Source organism: Mus caroli, unplaced genomic scaffold (genome assembly GCF_978045245.1).
Source record: "Mus caroli unplaced genomic scaffold, Mus_caroli_1 scaffold_11, whole genome shotgun sequence".
Classification (NCBI taxonomy): Eukaryota; Metazoa; Chordata; class Mammalia; order Rodentia; family Muridae; genus Mus; species Mus caroli.
Genome location: NW_028227266.1, coordinates 46,196,399 through 46,218,327, shown reverse-complemented (window position 1 = coordinate 46,218,327; position 21,929 = coordinate 46,196,399). Strand labels below are relative to the sequence as shown.

At 42.6% G+C, this 21,929-nt stretch overlaps 1 protein-coding gene across 3 annotated transcripts in view; it reads right to left on the bottom strand.

Annotated features, from left to right (window-relative positions):
• Nxpe4 (neurexophilin and PC-esterase domain family member 4) overlaps positions 1–21,929 on the bottom strand; it is a 250,204-nt gene that overhangs the window by 84,752 nt on the left and 143,523 nt on the right. The window lies entirely within an intron of this gene.

Below are 21,929 nucleotides of genomic sequence, written 5' to 3'. Positions count from 1 at the left end.
CATTGCATACACTAGCAAGATTTTGCTGAAAGGACCCAAATATAGCTGTCTCTTGTGAGACGATGCCGGGGCCTAGCAAACACAGGAGTGGATGTTCACAGTCAGCTATTGGATGTATCACAGGGCTCCCAATGGAGAAGCTAGAGAAAGTACCCAAGGAGCTAAAGGGATCTGCAACCCTATTGTTGGAACAACATGATGTACTAACCAGAACCCCGGAGCTCTTGTCTCTAGCTGCATATGTATCGAAAGATGGCCTAGTCGGCCATCAATGGAAAGAGAGGCCCATTGGACTTGCAAACTTTGTATGCCCCAATATAGGGGAATGCCAGGGCCAAAAGAATGGGAATGGGTGGGTAGGGAAGTGGGGGGCGCTATGGGGGACTTTTGGGATAGCATTGGAAATGTAATTGAGGAAAATATGTAATAAAAATATTAAAAATCAAAAAAAAATATAACAATTAAATTTTCTTTCGTTCAAATTTATTTGATGTTTAATTGGGTGTGCCTGGGAGATGGTGGGTGGGTGTGGGTATGCACATATGAACACAAGTGTCAAGGAAGTCAGAAGAGGGAGTTAGTTAGATCCCCTGGAGCTGAAATTGCAGGCAGGTGTGAGCGGCTAGGACTCAGGTCCTCCCCTCCCCTCCCCTCTATTCCCCTCCCCTCTCCTCCCCTCCCCCTCTCCCTCCCCCTCTCCCTCTTTTCTCTGTTTTTCTTTTGGGGTGTGTGTGTGTGTGTGTGTGTGTGTGTGTGTGTGTGTGTGTGTTTGTGTGCAGGTCAAAGGGCAACCTGGGTGTTCTTCAGGTACCTTCCAGTTTTTTGCTTGCTATATGGTTGGGCTTCTCTGCTCTACCATCTCATTACTTGAATTGTAAGCATGTACCACTATGCCATTAGAACAAAAGGGGTTCTGGGGAGCCTAGCTCAGGTCCTCACACTTGCAAAACAAGCACCTTACTAACTAAGGCTCTCTCCAGGCACTCAAAGTCTACTCTTGGTTTGAGCACCCCATTGGTTCCCATTCTCCCATAGGAAGCGTCACTATCGCTTCCAAACACTGCACCACTAATTGTTCAATAAGTTTCAATCTTCACGCCAAGGTCTCCTCAATTTCCTTCATTAGCATTTTGGTGTGCTGTGATTTCTAGTCTCCTTACACTGTTCCTTCAAATGCACTAGCGCTTCCTTAAATTACCCATAACATCTTGTACAGATGTCATCTCTCACCTTAACAACCTGCATGCTCTAATTTAAGTCAGCACAGGACAGCGACTACTTTGTCTCTAGAGCTGTGCTTTAGCCCATGATAGACACAGTCACATGCTGTTGTTAGAACTAAAAATTCAATTGTTTTCCAGTGTGCTGGTCACATTCCAAGGGATCAACAGCCACAGATGTTAAGGGGTCCTGTACCACGGCACTATTTGCGTGGATATTTTTTTAGACAGTGCTTTGCATGCTTGGTTAGAATATTTGTGTGTTTTTCAAAAACATCTCTAGTGTGTCTTGGGGAAATGGATTAGTTGGGAGGTTGCTCGACTAGCAGGCCTGAAGTCCTGGTTTAATATAAGCACATAAGCTGGTCATGGTGCCATACACATGCAATGCCAGCTTGCAGGAGATAAGATCAGGAAGATCAGGGATTTAAGGTCATCCTTGGCTACAAAGCAAATTTGAGGCCAACATAGGTTATAAGAAACTCTGTATCAATCAATCAATCAATCATTCATTCAATATAGTAATAGTTTTTTTTTTTTTTTTTTTTTGGTTTTTCGAGACAGGGTTTCTCTGTATAGCTCTGGCTGTCCTGGAACTCACTTTGTAGACCAGGCTGGCCTCGAACTCAGAAATCCGCCTGCCTCTGCCTCCCGAGTGCTGGGATTAAAGGCGTGCGCCACCACGCCCGGCTCTAGTTTATTTTTTTATGCTGAATAAAAAAGTACTCTATCAGATGTTGGTGGAATACTTCTGACCTTTAAGTAATTTACTTCTTATTTATTCTTCTAAAAGAAATCCTGAGATCTAAATAGCTCATAGTGTTCTACACTTGAAGTGATAGCTTAGGTTATAGTAGATATTGACTATGCTGTTAACATATAATGACTTGCACAAGCCATTTGAATTCATAGAGATATTCTTTACTGTTATTATCAAGCCTTTTTCGCAAACCCATTTCTGCATAATGGGGTGAAACAAAACTACAAATCAATAGCAGAAGGAAAACACATCCTGTGATGTTCAGAAGTTAAACAGTGTGTTCTTAAACAACCAACAGGAAAAGGAGGAAGATTTAAAACTGTCTGGAGACAGATGAAGATTCAGCGACAGCATAACAAAGTGTATGGAACAAAATGAAAGTGATTGTGAAAGGGAGGTTCCTAGAAGGAGATGTGGCAGCCATCTGACTCCATGCCCCTAAGAGCAAGGCAAAGGGCAAACTAAGCCCAAGTTGGCAGAAGGAAGGGAAAACAGTTTAGGACAGAGACCAGTGAGAATAAACACATGGAATAAACAGAGCAGAAAACTCAAAAAATGTAAAACAAATAAACAAACACAAATATTGTAGAGGAGAGAGAGAGTGAGTGAGTGAGAGAGAGAGATAGAGAGAGAAGAAGAAGGAGGAGGAGGGGAGGGGGAGGAGGAGGAGGAGGAGGAAGAGGAGAAGAAGAAGAGATAATGCTAAAATTAGAAGTGGAAAAGAGTACATTAGCACTGATGTCACAGAAATAAGGACATGAAGAATGACCACAGACCGTTACACTCTGAGGCTGAGTGGTTAAGAGCATTGGCTGCTCACGAGGAGGTCCCAGGTTTGATTTCAAGCACCCACATGGTGGCTCACAACCATCTATACCTCCAGTTCAGGGGATCTGAAGCTTTCTTCTGGCCTCTGTAGGCATCACACACATTCTTGGGGCATGGATGTACATACATATGAACATACATATGTACACTCATACATACATACACATACACATAAAATAAACAAATGAATAATAAATAAAATCTTTAAAATATATATTATTTAAAATAAATTTCAAACTAGCAAATTCTGTAACTCTGAAAAAGTTGAGATACTTCTGAAAATATATAAACGTTAAGGTTAAATCATGAAGAAATAAATAATTCCAGCACATACTTGTTACTGGAAGGACAGGGAGACTTTCCAATAAACAAAAGGTTAGGGCTAGCTGGTTCCACAGGAGTTGCTACCAAGCACTAAAAAGTGAACATCAATGTTTCTCAAATTCTAAAGAAGAGGAGGAAGCAACCTCAAACTCACCCTGGGAGAGGAGGTCAGATACAATGCCAGACAGGGACTCCAGCCGCTTCCCTGATGCACCTACATTAAAATATCTTCAGGTGTTTCCCAGCACCACACACCACAAGCAGGAGACAGGGAGAGGATTATGCTTGGGGAGGAAGATGACTCGCCATACAAAAACCAGTCAGCACGGGGCACCATGGCAACAGAACAGAGAACAAAGTGGCAGGATGCATTTCAATTCATGGAAGCAAGCTTCCACCAAGGCAACACCCCTTTGCAAGAAAAACACTCCAGTTCTCAGTGGTAGGAAGCTACCTCAAAGAGGCATGATTAAAAATGTCACAGCAAACATACGCTCAGCTGGGAACAACTCAAAGCATAAGGCTCTAAAAGCGGGAACAGGACAGAACTTGTCCAGTGTCACAGACACTCTTATACCAACACAGTGTGACAAGTTTTAAGCAAGAGAAGTTAGAAAGGAGAAAAGAAAGATAAGACGGCAGAAAAAGAAACGAACAAAACTACCACTGGTCAGAGAAGACATTGTTTTATATTTAGAAAACCCTGATTCTGGAAAAACACTGACTAGAACTAATAAATAAAGAAAAATTATTTTAAGGGTGGTTCCACAGGAATTACCTGTGAAACTGCCCCCTTTCCTGCTAGCAGGCCTATTAATATTGTCATTGTTCACGTCTTTGTTAGGTGGATATATTGTTTAAGTAGCATAGGCTCAGCTTCTCTGTCATGTCTAGGAGACACAACCTCCTACTAGACTTCCCGGTCCTCTGGCTCTTAGGCTCTCTCTGCTGGCCTCCTCTACCGTGGTCTTAGGTGTGGAGTCTTAGGTGTAGGATCTCAGTGGTGGATGTATCAGTTGGGGCTGGGGACTGCATGCTTACTTCTCTCACCTAAGACTCCTCAGACAACTCCCGAATTCCCAGATTGACGGATTTGCATTCCATTCGCTTTTGAATGGTGAGGGCATTCTGTCTGCTCTTGTGGAGTTTCTAATACAGAGTGATTGTTCTGGTTCCCTTTGATGGAAGAATAGATATCCTGAGAGGCTTCATTCAAAGGTTGCTTGGACCCATTTTTCTCTGGGCCTTTGGTGAGATGGAGGAAGAGCACCTGGGGGCGCTGGGAAGCAGAGAGCAAAAGAGATCCCAAGATCCTTAGGAGAATCACTCCCAGTCATCCAATTTCTTCCTACTAGGCCCCAACTCTTTTTTTTTTTTAAATAGATATTTTCTTTATCTATTTTTAACATTTCAAATGTTATCCCCTTTCCTGGTTTCCCCTCCAAAAACCCCCATCCCTCCCCCCACCCGCCCTCACCCCACCCCCCACCCCCCGCCCTCCCCCAGCTCCCCAACCACCCACTCCTACTTTCTGGCTCTGGTATTCCCCTACACTGGGGCATAGAGCCTTCCCAAGACCAAGGGCCTCTTCTCCCATTGATGACCGACTAGGCCATCCTCTGCTACATATGCAGCTGGAGCCATGAGTCCCACTATGTGTATTCTTTGGTTGGTGGTTTAGTCCCTGGGAACTCTGGGTGTACTGGTTGGTTCATATTGTTATTCCTCCTATGGGGCTGCAAACCTCTTCAGCTCCTTGGGTGATTTCTCTAGTTCTTCCACTGGGGACCTTGTGCTCAGTCCAATGGTTGTCTGAGAGCATCCACCTCTGTATTTGTCAGGCACTGGCAGAGCCTCTCAAGAGACAGCTATATCAGGCTTCTGTCAGCAAGTATTTGTTGGCATCCACATAGTGTCTGGGTTTGGTGATTGTATATGGGATGGGTCCCCGGGTGGGGCAGTCTCTGACTGATCATTTCTTCAGTCTCTGCTCCACACTTTGTCTCTGTAACTCCTTCCATGGGTATTTTGTTTCCCCTTCTAAGAAGGATAGAAGTATCCACACTTTGGTCTTCCTTCTTCTTGAGTTTCATGTAGTTTGTGAATTGTATCTTGGGTGTTCTGAGCTTCTGGGCTAAAATACCCAACTCTTGAAAGAAGTTCTACCACCTCCCAGGAGTGCCAAGGCTGGAGGCTACATTTTCAAGATGGAACTTAACAGGCTTTTAGGGGGACATTCTAGACACAAACTCTAGCAACTGAATTAAAAAATAAATGTCCAAGGGAATCGAATAGATTGTTTCCCAAAGAAGACATACCAATGGGCCATAAGCACATGAAAAGATGCTTAAGATCACCCATCACCAGGGAAATGGAGGTCACACCACAAGGAGATGTTCACTCTGACCCATCAAGATGGTCACTATGAAAAGAGCAGATGGTGGTGAGGATGTGATGTTGGGGTCCTTTTGCAGTGTTGGTAGGAATGGAAAACGGTGCAGACATTAAGAAAAATGGAGAAAATTAAGAAAATTAAAAAAAATTAAAAGTAAAACTTATATGATCTAATAATCTTACTCTGCATTTCTATTCAGAAGAATTCAATGCGAGATCTTAAGGAGGTGCGTGTGAGATGGATTTGGGGAGCTGACCCTCCCCTGGGAATGATTGGGCAGATGTTAAACAGTGTTGAACATATTGTTAGTGTTAATGTTAAACTATTTAAGTTCTATTGCAAGCTCTCCTATTGATGTTCATTTTCCTGTAATAACAAGAACATCAGAAGATGGGCAATTAGACTCTCCTTTCTTATCTTTGGTGCCTTGAGCAAATGGATTGTCAGTCAAATAGTAGACTACCATCACGACAGCAACAGATACCTGAAATACTAAGGATGCCTTGAGAAAACTACCCAACAATCACAGCTCTTGAAAGCACACTTTCAGCCAGGGCTGTTAGAAACCAATTATGTAAGGCTTTTAATATCACTAACCTTTGAACTCTTGATGATCAATGATAGCCATTTCCAAATAGGTCAGAGAGGAGTACTTTCCTGGTTGCCTAAAAGGGAGTGGATCTAAGTGGTGATTTTTCGAAATATTAATCTCAATGACCGTGGCTGGCTCTAAGAGACAAGGTTGTGATTGGTCTAATACAAGTGCCTGGGATTTGGCTGGGATATAAGCATGCTGCTTGGACTCTAAAGGAGTCAGTTGAGAGACACCCTCTAGTGTTGCCCTCCCAGCTAGTGTGTAGCATCAGGCTCAATAAATGGCTTCTCTCAAGCAATCTTTCCTTGTTCAGTCTCAGTAGTGTGAGTGCGGACAGAAAGAAATGGCAGAGACAGATGAGTGTCAGAGGCTAGCAGAGAGACTTGTGGATGGCACAAGGCAGTCAGCTCTGCTGGATAGCTGAAGAGGAAGCAGTTGAGCCATTCAAGGGGGGCCAGAGTAGGAAGAAGGACCATTGAGAGTGCTTGGAATGCTGAGACTGAAGATGAGTAAGAAGCTGCAAGTAACCAGAGAGAGAAAACAGCTGGCCAGGGCCACTTGAAGGTGTTAGAAAGCCATCAAGTCTTTAGGGCCAAGAGTTTCAGACTTTAGGCTAAAGCTGTAGCATTGGCCAGTGTTAAGGGCTAAGGAATCCCCATGTTCTAGACCTGTAAAAGACCTGAAACCTTGGCTACCACTAAGGAGAGAGGAGTCCTGATATCTAGAGCTATTGGGATACTGGGATACTGGCTAAAGAATCTCAATTCCCAGATACCTACATAGAAGCTTTTACACCATTAGATCTAAGGACTCTGTTACTCAGGCCTGGAAGCACAAGGGGGTGACACTGCCTGCTGCTCCCATCTGCTTATCATGGCTATTCACTGCTGGCAAACATGAAGAAGGTGAGAGCTGCTGAGAACAGTACTTGTGGAGCTCCTTGCCCACCCATGAGATGTGTCTATTCTGTATCTATATATCGCATAGTCCCTAAAAAGGACCATGTGTGCATGGATGAACACTGAAGGTACACAGCTGAGCAAATGCACACAAGAACACATATTGTATGATTTCACACAGATGAACTAGCCACAGTAATCAAAATCATAGACTTAAGTAGGAAGGTTTTCCTAGGGGGAGTGGAGATTAATATTCTCTGGGTGTAGAGCTTCAGCACTATAAGAGGAGAAAGTTGTAGAGACTGTTGCAACAACGTGAACATACTGAATGTTGCTGGACTGCAGTTAGCAATGGTTAACGTGGAACACTTAATGCATTTCTTACTACAACAATAAAGAACTAGTTTCAAACATGCCCTTTGCTTTGTAGGACGTGAACCTAACTGTGGAAATCGAGTGTGTTGTTTCTTTGTCTGATCCACTGAAATGAAGGGGCTTTAGCTGCTCAGTGACCACTCATGACCTGACACCTTTATGCCCATTAGCTTTGGGTAATTTAGTCTGAGGAGCTCCTGGGTAATAAAGGAAGGCAGGCATTGGCATTCTGGTGCATATCCATGCTGGACATGTAGCTGCTGTCGTAGTAGGAACAATCCCAGTGTCCCTTTTCAGTCTACCCCATGGATCACAAAATGACTTACATGACAATTCTTGTACAGTAGAAGTTTTCAATGACAGCTGAATGCAAAAAGCCACCAAGTGCTTCAACCACTTTTAATGCTGCGCAGGAGTCAGGAATTCCTTCATGCACCGAATATCAATCATTCCCAGCATAGGAAGTGAATATGTTATGGCCCGCACACTTTCATTCACTTTATATGCCATGGATGTTAGATTTTTATAACACTATCATTTGATGTCAGGATTTTATGGGAGTTCCTTTTGATGTAACATTAATAGCATGTGTCATTGGCTTTCTGTGGGCCAGTGGTTTGAGTTGTATCTTTCTTCGTTGTTGTGAACTCAAGGTCAAGTGATACTTGAGAAATTGCAGGCTTTTAAATTTTTACTTGATATGTAAAAGTCATTGTTTGTACAGGAGGACACAATATCTTGTCCTTGCTCTGGAGAAGGGCAAATGGCTTTAGCAGAGTAGAAGCTGTGCTATTTCTTTTTTCTTTTTTTCTTAAAGATTTATTTGTTTGTTTTATGTGAGTATACTGTTGCTGTCTTCAGACACACCAGAAGAGGGCATCAGATCAGATTACAGATGGCTGTGAGCCACCATGTGGTTGCTGGGAATTGAACTCAGGACCTCTGGAAGAGCAGTCAGTGCTCTTAACCACTGAGCCATTGCTCCAGCTCCGCTGTGCTGTTTCTTACGATGATATGAAAACTGTTGATAGTTTTAGTCCTCTGTAGTTGATAAGAATCTTATACAGTGATAGACATCTGCCTCCCACCAGCTGAAAAGGGCTGGTAAGCCCTGAATTAGTGCATTAGTGAGGGTACAGAGAAGACGAGGGATGCTGTGTACTGATGCTCAGCGATCATTGTCAGGCTTCCTTCTTGCCATGTGTCTTAGCGCCGGAGTTTTCTCTTGGCTTTCCCTTTTCAAGATTGGTTACTTGTGGCAGAAGAAGGGTTGCATGAACTCTGTGACTTGGGATTCCAGAGCGACAGAACTCTATCATCATGCCTAAATATAGATAAAAATCCACAGGGAAAGACTGATTTTTTCCCAGTTCAGGTCACATGTCCATGTTGGAACCAATGATCACTGGCAGTGTGTGTGTGTGTGTATTATTTTGATTATCAAGCCTAGACCACACACACACCCCGTGGCCAGATTTAACTGCCAAAAGCAAAGGGAAAAGTGTAGCTGTGAAATATTTCCCTTCTTGGATACAACTACTGGATAAAGTTTTACAGAAGAATATCCAAGAGGCAGGTAGCTTAAGTGCCCAAGAAGATTCACTTGTCGGCAGTTTGTGGTTGTCTTTATATGCTTTCAGTTTGCTTAGTTGCAGAAAATCATCCTCTTCCATTTGATTTGAAAAGAGGCTCTTTACATTTCAAAGTTAGGGTTGAGTTAGTGTTGCCAGCTGCGTTTGCATTCAACAGCCTCCCCTTAAGTTTTTTATTTGTTTATTGGTGAAGTTATAAAATTATATAATAGTCATTACACAGAAAAAAAATGCCATAATATATAAAGATGTTTTTGAAGGCATTTTTATGATTTTATGGAGAATATAGAGAAACCGGGGAATACTATAATTAAAGGCCAGGTTAAACATACAGAAAATGATCAAGAGTTCTGGATTGAGGACTACCAGATAGTCACTCAGCCACCGTAGGCCACACTGTAGAACTTTACCTTTTCTCCAGAAGGGCATTGTTAGGGTTATCTTCCTTCATGTGCTAGAGCCCTCAATGATCTGATAGGCTAGTACTATCTTAATTAATTTTGAAGTACATGTATTCCATCTACTTTTATTACATGCACATGGGAACATGCACACACACACACATGCAGACTTGTACACACGCACACATGATTCTGCAGATGACAAAATATGTGATATTAGTCTAAGTAGGTATGCTTAATTGGCCAAGAAGGTGTTAAGATAGATCTACATCTAGACATACTCACAGACACAGACACAGACACAGACACAGACATATAGATACCTAGACCAAACTTCTGATAAATTAGATTTTCTGGATGATACATAGGAATCTGTACTTTTCACTTTTCTGGCATTGGCAATGGGAACAATTTGGAAATCAAAATCTAAAGAATTTTCTTTCTTCTTAACTTCAGGTTAAATAGTGAACTTGTACAGGCCCACTCTCCCCACCCATCTGCCCCTGTGAGCCCCTCCCTCCCCGCCCTGTACTCATCTTAATCTCCTGCTCAGCTGAGTCCTCACCATCTAATGCTGCAGGAAGAGCACAGAAGCACCAGTCAAGACAGAGAACTCAAAATGCTTGCAGAAGCTTTGTCAACAGCCGAACTATCCACCACACTGTCTGCACCCTGGCTAATTTGGATCTAAACTAGGTTTTCATATCCTTTCCGTTACATTTCATAGAAAAAGCTACAATGTGATGAAGGCAGGATATGGGTGTTTTCTGAATCCTTAACTCATCTCTGTCTTAATTACCCAGATGGTAGGAGGAAGACCTATCATGGACACTTGCAAGGTGACATTTGGGAAAAGAGACATCTGTACCCCTGTGAAAGAAAGTATTTGCTGGAAATATGCAAAGAAATCTAGGTCAGCACAGCATGGTGCCACTCTGATTACACCCAGCAGTTCTAGCTCTGCCTCACAAGAGTCATTCCCTCCTGGGCCACTGTGATCAACAGGACCTGCCTGATCAGAAGGCAGGTCCCTGTCAGGCCATCCTGCCTCTTGATCATGTGCCCTAAGGCATATGCCCATGATGTCTCAACATTCCACAGAGAATTAGCTACTTTTCCTATTGTTTTGACCAGATGCCTAACACGAAGCAACTCTAGGGAGGAAATGCTTACTTTGCTTCATAACTCAGAGAATATAGTCCACTGTGGTGGTGGTGGGGGGAGGGGCAGAGGGAGGGGGGCAGGGCAGGAGGACCGGCTTCTGTCTGCAGCATCAGGCAACCACTTGCTCACATTTTGACAGATTAGAAAAAAGGGAATGGCATTTTCTTTTTTTTTTATTTTTTAATATTTTTTATTACGTATTTTCCGCAATTACATTTCCAATGCTATCCCAAAAGTCCCCCATAGCGCCCCCCACTTCCCTACCCACCCATTCCCATTCTTTTGGCCCTGGCATTCCCCTATATTGGGGCATATAAAGTTTGCAAGTCCAATGGGCCTCTCTTTCCAGTGATGGCCGACTAGGCCATCTTTCGATACATATGCAGCTAGAGACAAGAGCTCCGGGGTACTGGTTAGTTCATCATGTTGTTCCAACTATAGGGTTGCAGATCCCTTTAGCTCCTTGGGTACTTTCTCTAGCTTCTCCATTGGGAGCCCTGTGATACATCCAATAGCTGACTGTGAGCATCCACTCCTCTGTTTGCTAGGCCCCGGCATTGTCTCACAAGGGACAGCTATATTTGGGTCCTTTTAGCAAAATCTTGCTAGTGTATGCAATGGTGTCAGCGTTTAGAAGCTGATTATGGGATGGATCCCTGGATACAGCAGTGTCTAGATGGTCCATCCTTTCATCACAGCTCCAAACTTTGTCTCTGTAACTCCTTCCATGGGTGTTTTGTTCCCAATTCTAAGAAGGGGCACAGTGTCCACACTTTGGTCTTCATTCTTCTTGAGTTTCATGCGTTTAGCAAATTGTATCTTATATCTTGGGTATCCTAAGTTTTGGGCTAATATCCACTTATCAGTGAATACATATTGTGTGAGTTCCTTTGTGATTGTGTTACCTCACTCAAGATGATGCCCTCCAGGTCCATCCATTTGGCTAGGAATTTCATAAACTCATTCTTTTTAATAGCTGAGTAGTACTCCATTGTGTAAATGTACCATAATTTCTGTATCCATTCCTCTGTTGAGGGACATCTGGGTTCTTTCCAGTTTCTGGCTATTATAAATAGGGCTGCTATGAACATAGTGGAGCATGTGTCCTTCTTACCGGTTGGGACATCTTCTGGATATATGCCCAGGAGAGGTATTGCTAAATCCTCCAGTAGTACTATGTCCAATTTTCTGAGGAACCGCCAGACTGATTTCCAGAGTGGTTGTATAAGCTTGCAATCCCACCAACAATGGAGGAGTGTTCCTCTTTCTCCACATCCTCGCCAGCATCTGCTGTCACCTGAATTTTTGATCGTAGCCATTCTGACTGGTGTGAGGTGGAATCTCAGGGTTGTTTTGATTTGCATTTCCCTGATGATTAAGGATGTTGAACATTTTTTCAGGTGCTTCTCTGCCATTCGGTATTCCTCAGGTGAGAATTCTTTGTTCAGTTCTGAGCCCCATTTTTTAATGGGGTTATTTGACTTTGTGGAGTCTACCTTCTTGAGTTCTTTATATATATTGGATATTAGTCCCTTATCTGATTTAGGATAGGTAAAGATCCTTTCCCAATCTGTTGGTGGTTTTTTTGTCTTATTGATGGTGTCTTTTGCCTTGCAGAATCTTTGCAGTTTCATGAGGTCCCACTTGTCAATTCTCGATCTTACAGCACAAGCCATTGCTGTTCTATTCAAGAATTTTTCCCCTGTGCCCATATCATCAAGGCTTTTCCCCACTTGCTCCTCTATAAGTTTCAGTGTCTCTGGTTTTATGTGAAGTTCCTTGATCCACTTAGACTTGACCTTAGTACAAGGAGATAGGAATGGATCGATTCGCATTCTTCTACATGTTAACAACCAGTTGTGCCAGCACCATTTGTTGAAAATGCTGTCTTTCTTCCACTGGATGTTTTTAGCTCCCTTGTCGAAGATCAAGTGACCGTAGGTGTGTGGGTTCATTTCTGGGTCTTCAATTCTATTCCATTGGTCTATTTGTCTGTCACTATACCAGTACCATGCAGTTTTTATCACAATTGCTCTGTAGTAAAGCTTTAGGTCCGGCATGGTGATTCCACCAGAGGTTCTTTTATCCTTGAGAAGAGTTTTTGCTATCCTAGGTTTTTTGTTATTCCAGATGAATTTGCAGATTGCACTTTCTAATTCGTTGAAGAATTGAGTTGGAATTTTGATGGGGATTGCATTGAATCTGTAGATTGCTTTTGGCAAGATAGCCATTTTTACAATGTTGATCCTGCCAATCCATGAGCATGGGAGATCTTTCCATCTTCTGAGATCTTCTATAATTTCTTTCTTCAGAGACTTGAAGTTTTTATTATACAGATCTTTCACTTCCTTAGTTAGAGTCACGCCAAGATATTTTATATTATTTGTGACTATTGAGAAGGGTGTTGTTTCTCTAATTTCTTTCTCAGCCTGTTTATTCTTTGTGTAGAGAAAGGCCATTGATTTGTTTGAGTTAATTTTATATCCAGCTACTTCACCGAAGCTGTTTATCAGGTTTAGGAGTTCTCTGGTGGAATTTTTAGGGTCACATATGTATACTATCATATCATCTGCAAAAAGTGATATTTTGACTTCATCTTTTCCAATTTGTATCCCTTTGATCTCCTTTTGTTGTCGAATTGCTCTGGCTAGGACTTCAAGTACAATGTTGAATAGGTATGGAGAAAGTGGACAGCCTTGTCTAGTCCCTGATTTTAGAGGGATTGCTTCAAGCTTCTCACCATTTACTTTGATGTTGGCTACTGGTTTGCTGTAGATTGCTTTTATCATGTTTAGGTATGGGCCTTGAATTCCTGATCTTTCCAAGACTTTTATCATGAATGGGTGTTGGATCTTGTCAAATGCTTTTTCCGCATCTAAGGAGATGACCATGTGGTTTTTGTCTTTGAGTTTGTTTATATACTGGATTACATTGATGGATTTCCGTATATTGAACCATCCCTGCATCCCTGGGATGAAACCTACTTGGTCAGGATGGATGATTGTTTTGATGTGTTCTTGGATTCGGTTAGCAAGAACTTTATTGAGGATTTTTGCATCAATATTCATAAGGGATATTGGTCTGAAGTTTTCTATCTTTGTTGGGTCTTTTTGTGGTTTAGGTATCAGAGTAATTGTGGCTTCATAGAATGAGTTGGGTAGAGTACCTTCTGTTTCTATTTTGTGGAATAGTTTGTGAAGAACTGGGATTAGATCTTCTTTGAAGGTCTGATAGAACTCTGCACTAAACTCATCTGGTCCTGGGCTTTTATTGGTTGGGAGACTATTAATGACTGCTTCTATTTCTTTGGGGAATATAGGGCTGTTTAGATCATTAACCTGATCTTGATTCAACTTTGGTACCTGGTATCTGTCTAGGAACTTCTCCATTTCATCCAGGTTCTCCAGTTTTGTTGAGTATAGCCTTTGGTAGAAGGATCTGATGGTGTTTTGGATGTCTTCAGGATCTGTTGTTATGTCTCCTTTTTCATTTCTGATTTTGTTAATTAGGATGCTTTCCCTGTGCCCTCTAGTGAGTCTGGCTAAGGGTTTATCTATCTTGTTGATTTTCTCAAAGAACCAGCTCCTTGATTGGTTGACTCTTTGAATAGTTCTTCTTGTTTCCACTTGGTTGATTTCGCCCCTGAGTTTGATTATTTCCTGCTGTCTACTCCTCTTGGGTGAATTTGCTTCCTTTTGTTCTAGTGCTTTTAGGTGTGTTGTCAAGCTGCTAATGTGTGCTCTCTCTAGTTTCTTTTTGGAGGCACTCAGAGCTATGAGTTTTCCTCTTAGAAATGCTTTCATTGCGTCCCATAAGTTTGGGTATGTTGTGGCTTCATTTTCATTGAACTCTAAAAAGTCCTTGATTTCTTTCTTTATTCCTTCCTTGAACAAGGTATCATTGAGAAGAGTGTTGTTCAGTTTCCACGTGAATGTTGGCTTTCTATTATTTATTTTTTTATTGAAGATCAGCCTTAGTCCATGGTGAGCTGATAGGATGCATGGGACAATTTCAATATTTTTGTATCTGTTGAGGCCTGTTTTGTGACCAATTATGTGGTCAATTTTGGAGAAGGTACCATGAGGTGCTGAGAAGAAGGTATATCCTTTTGTTTTAGGATAGAATGTTCTGTAGATATCTGCCAGATCCATTTGATTCATAACTTCTGTTAGTTTCACTGTGTCCCTGTTTAGTTTCTGTTTCCATGATCTGTCCATTGGTGAAAGTGGTGTGTTGAAGTCTCCCACTATTATTGTATGAGGTGCAATGTGTGCTTTGAGATTTACTAAAGTTTCTTTAATGAATGTGGCTGCCTTTGTATTTGGAGCATAGATATTCAGGATTGATAGTTCCTCTTGGAGGATTTTACCTTTGATGAGTATGAAGTGCCCCTCCCTGTCTTTTTTGATGACTTTGGGTTGGAAGTCAATCTTATCAGATATTAGAATGGCTACTCCAGCTTGTTTCTTCATACCATTTGCTTGGAAAATTGTTTTCCAGCCTTTCATTCTGAGGTAGTGTCTATCTTTTTCTCTGAGATGAGTTTCCTGTAAGCAGCAAAATGTTGGGTCTTGTTTGTGTAGCCAGTTTGTTAGTCTATGTCTTTTTATCGGGGAGTTGAGTCCATTGATATTAAGAGATATTAAGGAAAAGTAATTGTTGTTTCCTGTTATTTTTGTTGTTAAAGTTGGCATTCTGTTCTTGTGGCTGTCTTCTTTTAGGTTTGTTGAGGGATTACCTTCTTGTTGTTTCTAGGGCGTGGTTCCCGTCCTTTTATTGGTTTTTTCCTGTTATTATCCTTTGAAGGGCTGGATTCGTGGAGAGATAATGTGTGAATTTGGTTTTGTCGTGGAATACTTTGGTTTCTCCATCTATGTTAATTGAGAGTTTGGCTGGGTATAGTAGCCTGGGCTGGAATTTGTGTTCTTTTAGTGTCTGTATAACATCTGTCCAGGATCTTCTGGCTTTCATAGTCTCTGGTGAAAAATGTGGTGTAATTCTGATAGGCTTGCCTTTATATGTTACTTGGCCTTTTTCTCTTACTGCTTTTAGTATTCTATCTTTATTTAGTCCATTTTTTGTTCTGATTATTATGTGTCGGGAGGTATTTCTTTTCTGGTCCAGTCTATTTGGAGTTCTGTAGGCTTCTTGTATGTTCATGGGCATCTCTTTCTTTAGATTTGGGAAGTTTTCTTCTATAATTTTGTTGAAGATGTTTGCTGGTCCTTTGAGTTGAAAATCTTCATTCTCATCCACTCCTATTATCCGTAGGTTTGGTCTTCTCATTGTGTCCTGTATTTCTTGGATGTTTTGAGTTAGGATCTTTTTGCGTTTTACATTTTCCTTGATTGTTGTGCCGATGTTCTCTATGGAATCTTCTGCACCTGAGATTCTCTCTTCCATCTCTTGTATTCTGTTGCTGATGCTCGTATCTATGGTTCCAGATTTCTTTCCTAGGGTTTCTATCTCCAGTGTTGCCTCATTTTGGGTTTTCTTTATTGTGTCTACTTCCCTTTTTAGGTCTAGTATGGTTTTGTTCATTTCCATCATCTGTTTGGATGTGTTTTCCTGTTTTTCTTTAAGGACTTCTACCTGTTTGATTGTGTTATCCTGTTTTTCTTTAAGGACTTGTAACTCTTTAGCCATGTTCTCCTGTAATTCTTTAAGTGAGTTATTAAAGTCCTTCTTGATGTCCTCTACCATCATCATGAGATATGCTTTTAGATCCGTGTCAAGCTTTTCCGGTGTGTTGGGGTGCCCTGGACTGGATGAAGTGGGAGTGCTGGGTTCTGATGATGGTGAGTGGTCTTGGTTTCTGTTAGTAAGATTATTACGTTTACCTTTCACCATCTGGTTATCTCTGGGGTTAGTTGTTATTGTTGTCACTGTTTAAAGATTGGAGCAGACTCTGTGTTCCACTCACCAGAAGTCTCAAAATCCTGTGGCGGGGGTCGTGGGTAGCTGGCGGGTGTCAGCCGACCCTGTGCTCCAGCTACCCCGGTGCTGGTCAGGCCGGAAGAGGCCTGTGGCCCTACTCAGGCCGCTTTTCTGCTTCCCTAACTAATGCAGTCTCAGGTCCCGCGCGCGCAATTGGATTGGAGCAGAAGCTGTGTTCCACTCACCAGAAGTCTCAAAATCCTGTGGCAGGGGTTGTGGGTAGCTGGTGGGTGTCAGCCGACCCTGCGCTCTAGCTACCCAGGTGCTGGTGAGGCCGGAAGAGCGGGAATGGCATTTTCAATTGGCAATGAGAAAAATGTTTACTGTGAAGAGGAATGTCCAACTTACATAGCCCTTTTTTATATGTTTGGTAATAATTCTTAAAGGGGCTCGTTGTAAGTTTGATATGAATAACATCTTAATGAGATACCATTTAACCCGCAAACCCATTTAAAAAGCAATGACTACTTGATTTATATCTATAAAAGTGGTGTCAGGTGATTATATTTGGGAAACTAAGGACTAACTTTAAAGAAACTGAAAATTCATGCTTTGTGTTATACTGTAGCTTAGGACCCGTCTTTAATTGAGAAACACTTATCTGTATAAAGCACATTTTTGAATGAATATATATCATTACCAGGTTTCTGTGGAACCAAATTTCTGCCATTAAAACTGGCATTATGTTGAACTATACATTGTGAGATCAATCAAAATATTTTTTTTTACCCAGAAAGATAGGTATGGTATGTAATCACTTATAATTGGACATTAGCCATTTATACAGGATTACCACAGGCCCAAAGAAATTGGGTAATTAAGAGGGCCCAAGGGAGGATGTATGAATCTCACTCAGAAAGAGAAACAAAATAATCATCAGAGGTGAATAAGGAGAGGGAATTGAGTGGGAGAGGGGGTGAGGAAGGGTAGGGGATGGGGATCAGGTGTGGAGGGAAGGGGGCTGGAGAGGCCTGGGAGTGAGAATGGAAATTGGTGGGGGTGGGCATCTCTGGGACTAGTTGGAGACCTGGAATGGGAGAAGCTATGGGGAGTCTATGTGGATTACCTTAGCTGAGATTCCTACCAGAGTGGGAATATAGAGACTGAAGTAGCTGCCTCCTGTAACCAGGCAGGATTTCCAGAGGAGGGAGGGAGACATCAATCCACCATAAAACCTTCACCCCAAAGTCTGCTCGGCCTACAAGATGTGCAGGGATAAAGATGGAGCAGAGACTGAGGGAACAGCCAACCAATGACTGGTCCAAGATGAGACCCATTCCATGGGAGAGAGCCAACCCTGACACTATTAATGATACTCTGCTATGCTTGCAGACAGGAGCCTAGCATAACTGTCTTCTGAGAGTTCACTCAGAAAGAGAAACATCCAGCAGTGCATGGAGACAAATGCAGAGACCCACTGCTAAACATCAGGTGAGTTCAGGGAGTCTTGTGGATAGTCAGGGAGCTGGAGGGGTCAAGGACACCACAAGAAGATCCCCAGAGTCAACTTAACCTGAGACCATGGGGGCTCACAGAAGCTGAACCACCAACCAAAGAGCATGCAGGGGTTGGACCTAGCTCCTCCCACATTTGTGGCAGCTCTGACCTTACTGGTCAAGGACGAAGATAAATTGACTCTGGGACAGAACTTGGTGAACATAGGGTTTTTTTTTTGTTTGTTTGTTTTTTGTTTTTGGTTTTTGGTTTTTCGAGACAGGGTTTCTCTGTATAGCCCTGGCTGTCCTGGAACTCACTTTGTAGACCAGGCTGGCCTTGAACTCAGAAATCCGCCAGCCTCTGCCTCCCGAGTGCTGGGATTAAAGGCCTGCGCCACCATGCCAGGCTTAGAAACATAGTTTTAACGGTCAAAATTACTAAGCTTCCAAAACAAGATTAACAATTTCCCTGCCCCACCTCACACTAAAAACCTCAAGGACTGACAAAATGAGAGTCACCCTATGCAAACCAACCAATGTCTAAAAAGGTTATTAGCTACACCAATTAAAATAAGCCAAACTACCCTGATGCCTATATCCGGCCCTTACAAAGGTATAAAAAGTGTGTCCTTTCTTTGTTCTGGGCCTCTCCTCCGGGCTGCGTGCTGAGAGGGGGGTTCCCCAACATGTTGGATAAGTAAAATCCTCATGCTTTTTGCAAGATGACGGTCTCTGTGGTCTTTGTGTGAGTGAGGGTCTTTTGCCACGCTACAACAATGCCTTGCTTTAGCATATCAGATGCAGCACAGTGAACTCTTCCTATTCGTTAGTTAATTAGTAGATTAACATTGTGGTGGTTTGGATGAGAATGCCCCCATAGACTCATCTATTTGAATATTTGGTGCCCTGTTGATGGAGCTGTTTGGGAGGGGTTAGGGGATGTGGCCTTGCTAGAGAGAGTGTGTCACTGGAGGTCGGCTTCGAGGATTCAAAGACCCAGGCCATTTCCATTTAGCTTTCTCAGTATTTGGCACATACTTGTGAATCAGTTGCAAGCTCTCTGCTACTTCACCTCCTCTCTCTCCACTATAATAATCATGGGCTCCGATCCTCTGGAAGTGTAAGCCCTCAAGTTAAGTGGTTTCTTCTATACGTTGCCTTGGTCATGGTGTTTTGTCACAGCAATAGAAAAGTAGCCAAGACAAATATACAGGGTAATGGATTCATTACAGCATTTTTATAAATGTTGGTCATTCTAATCTCCCTTCCCCATTGCTGTCCCAGGACCCACGGCCACCTCTGGCTTACTCTCTGATTTTCCCAGGATGCCGCATAACTTCTGCTTTCTTATCATGTGCTCCATTGCACTCTCCTTCCCCACACTTAATAGTTCCTTCTCTCCCACGACCTCTTTTCTAATTTCATGACTCCATATAATAAGTAAACAGACACGTGTATAATTATATGTAGTTATTCGTTTTGGGAGAGAAACAGGCTATATTTGTGATTCTGGCTTACTTCGCTTAACACAAGCGCCACCTTTTCTCTGTGCCAATAACAAACTTGCTGAGAAAGAAATTGCTATATGTTGGGAGGAATCCTGTTCACAATAGCAAAAATAATACCTTGGATTAAATCTAACCAAAGGAGGCAAAAAGACTTTCACAATGAAAGCTTTAGGATGCTGAAAAAAGAATTAAAGAAGATACTAGAAGACTGAAGGCCTCCCATGCTTATGAATCGGCAGAATTAATGCTGAGAAAACAGTTACGGCACCAAATGATAACTAGCTACACAAGTTTGTGCTTGTCTGAAAATGTCCTGGTGTTTCCATCAAATTCTAAAGATAGCTTTGCTGGGTAGAACTATCTTGGTTCGGTACAGGTGCAGCTGTGGGGGTCAGGCTCATCCCTGGACTTCCAAGTTCTCAAGCTCTAGGATAGTGAAAGAGAGACACGTGGCCCCAGAGGCTAATCTACTTGTTTGTCTCAGGTTCAGAGCTATCAGACTCTAGTGGGATTCTCCATTGATGAGGTTTGCTCCCACTTCTTCCCCTGGGCATTTCCCAGCTCGAGCAGAGCTCCTACTGTGTGCCCCTTTGGGCCCTCTGTTCTATTTTCACAACAGCTTCTCCAGGCCTTTCCTCATTCAAGGGCTGTGTCAGAACAAACTGAGGCTCCCAGGCCTGTAGCCTTTCCCTGATCTCACGTCCTTAGGGGAGCTCAGTGTGTGTGTGTGTGTGTGTGTGTGTGTGTGTGTGTGTGTGTGTGTGTGTGAATGTGCATGTGTAGAGGGCAAAAGCTGACTTCATTTATCATTCTCTGTTTCTCTCCACCTCACTTTTTGAGACTGAGCCCAAAGCTCCCTGTTTGAGCTAGCTTGGCCTCTAGTCCATCATCAAACTCAGGATGAGTCCAACACTTTTAATTTTTTTTCATTTTCATGCTCAGAAGATTAAAGGAGCAAAGGCTGAAATGAAGTCAAACACAACCTGAATTATAGCGGCACATGAAGATGCTAAATCCTAGTGACCTGTCCCTGGAGTGTCTTCTACCTCGTAACCATGTTCAGCCGGTACAATTCCTCCTGCAGTTAACCTTCACAGGTTTTATATTCAAACACCTCCTGAACTTGGAGGGAGTTGCAAGAGGGAGGGAGTGGTTGGGATCTCAGGTGAGGGGCTAAAGCTTCTTCCTATCTCCGCCCCATCCTTTTAAAAAAGAGAGTATCTATAGGCCTGAGCTTGTGAAGGCCTCATTCTGTAACCACAGATAACCTTTAAGTTGGTTTAGCCACATTACGCCTGGAGGACAGCAGTCCACAACAGAATTGCTTTTTCTGTTAGAAAAACATTGGCGAATATAAATTTTTACTAGAAGATTAATCCTGTAGCTCTCCCTGCCCTTGGGGATCATTGGTCAATATCTGTCTGCAATCAGGACCAGCTGCAGGGAGGCAGATCAACTTTACTGGGGATGATTCAAGGCTTATATAATTTCAGGGGATGGGGTGGAGCAGAAACATCCAGGATGGGCAAATGTCATTGGCTGAAGGCTTAGGGTACCAACAATGCCTCAAACAAGGTCAGAGGAGAAGAAGCCCTTGCAATGAAGGCAGCCCTCCATATTGCACAGAGACCCACAGGCTATCTGAGCAATGGCAGATTTCAACCTTAATTAGTAGAGTTTCCTCACATAAGCCTTTTTGAAACACTCAATAAAAATTAAAAATGAAACCAAAGACTGCTATTTCATAAAACCTGTGAATTTAGAGTCAGTGTGAAAGTAGGAAATGGGCAAGGAATCTCTGAGGCGCTACTCAGAGGTGACCAGCAGCAGTGGATGCAGCAATGTGATAGCAACTGTGATCAGATACGGGGAGTTTTACAAGAACCACACACCTTCCTTCCCTTCTCTTTCCTTCCTTCCTTCCTTCCTTCCTTCCTTCCTTCCTTCCTTCCTTCCTTCCTTCCTTCCTTCCTTCCTTCCTCCCTCCCTCTCCATCTCTCTCCCCTCCATCCTCCATCCTCTTCCCATCCTTTCATTTTCTCCCTCAGTTTGTCCATTTTGTCTTCCTTTTCTTTTAAAGACTATACAGACTAGTTGTAAATGTCAAAATGCAGCGTGAACCACCCTCTCCCAAAGTTGTGTGCACATTGTAAAAACGGTCCTGCGGCTGTTTTAGGCTTGCTTTTGATTTGCTTACCCTCTCCTTACCCTGCAGGTCTAGCTGACATTTATTGCAGTCTTTTTCTCTTGCCCTGCTCATAATATCATAAACATTTCTTCTTTTCCCTGCAAGGCAGCGTTTAGTTGGCCTCTGTTCTGATTGTTTTGGGCTTCCGGTAGGCTGTGGGTGCTTTTATGGGCAATGCTTAATCCTCTTTTATGAAGGGAGAGTGTGGGTTAAGAACCAGAGACTCCCTTAAAATTGAGAGTCCTGAGAGTCACTGAGCAGTAGCAGCAGCCCTCCCTTCCATCATGAAGTTCTTCACCACTGCAGA